This window comes from Mastomys coucha, unplaced genomic scaffold (genome assembly GCF_008632895.1).
Source record: "Mastomys coucha isolate ucsf_1 unplaced genomic scaffold, UCSF_Mcou_1 pScaffold6, whole genome shotgun sequence".
Classification (NCBI taxonomy): domain Eukaryota; kingdom Metazoa; phylum Chordata; class Mammalia; order Rodentia; family Muridae; genus Mastomys; species Mastomys coucha.
Genome location: NW_022196912.1, coordinates 60,195,277 through 60,196,129, shown reverse-complemented (window position 1 = coordinate 60,196,129; position 853 = coordinate 60,195,277). Strand labels below are relative to the sequence as shown.

The 853-nt window shown below is 39.2% G+C and overlaps 1 pseudogene; it reads left to right on the top strand.

Moving 5' to 3' along the window:
* The window catches only part of LOC116080441, an 807-nt pseudogene extending 370 nt beyond the window's left edge, over positions 1-437 (top strand).
* Positions 438-853: the final 416 nt, after the last annotated feature.

The following is an 853-nucleotide window of genomic DNA, read 5'->3' as shown; positions in this document are numbered from 1 at the left end:
AGAGAGAAAGAGAGAGAGCACTGATAATGTTAATATGGTTTATGATCAGTGAACTGGGAGGTCACGTGGATTTGTTTTCAGGTGTTTTGAGAGGATAGATGACTCTAAGGAGGCTATGGAAAAAACAAATGGGATGGAGCTGGATGGTAGAAGAATTCGTGTGGATTATTCTATCACTAAGAGAGCACACACACCTACACCAGGCATTTACGTGGGGAGGACCAACTCATAGCAATGGAGGTAGTAGAGGAGGAGCTGGCAGTGGCGGTGGAGGCAGCTGCAGTGGTAGACGAGATTCTAACTATGATAGAGGATATGATCAAGGCTATGACAGAGACGAAGATTATGATTACCGATAAAGAAAGTCACCTTCTCCTTACTACAGTCGCAACAGGTCACAGCCAAGATCCAGTTCTTATAGCCCAAGATGCTTTTGATACTAGAGTGGTTATGCACAAGGACTTTGCTTTTATTTCTTTTTGATTTTGGGTTTCCAAGCTTCCAACAATTCCTAGGCCTTTAAAAAACAAAAACAAAAACAAAAACCAAACTGGTTTATTTAATCTATGCATGGCCAATTGAGTTGCTGTTTTCCACTCTTTTTTTTTATACTCTTAAAGGTATAATTGTCATTTCAGTGGTTGAATATCTTGAGTAAAAAGGAGTGCCGTGTTATGCTTTGTGGCTCTTCTTTGCCTTTACAGAAGATTAACTTCTTACTATGAGGTAAGAAACCATCTTTTCAAAGCTTTTTCTGATGGATATTGTAGTAGACATTAGAAATCTGTGATATTGACAGTGTCTTTTGCCTTACAGAAGCTTTGCAACTTTATGAGGTCCCATTTGTCAATTC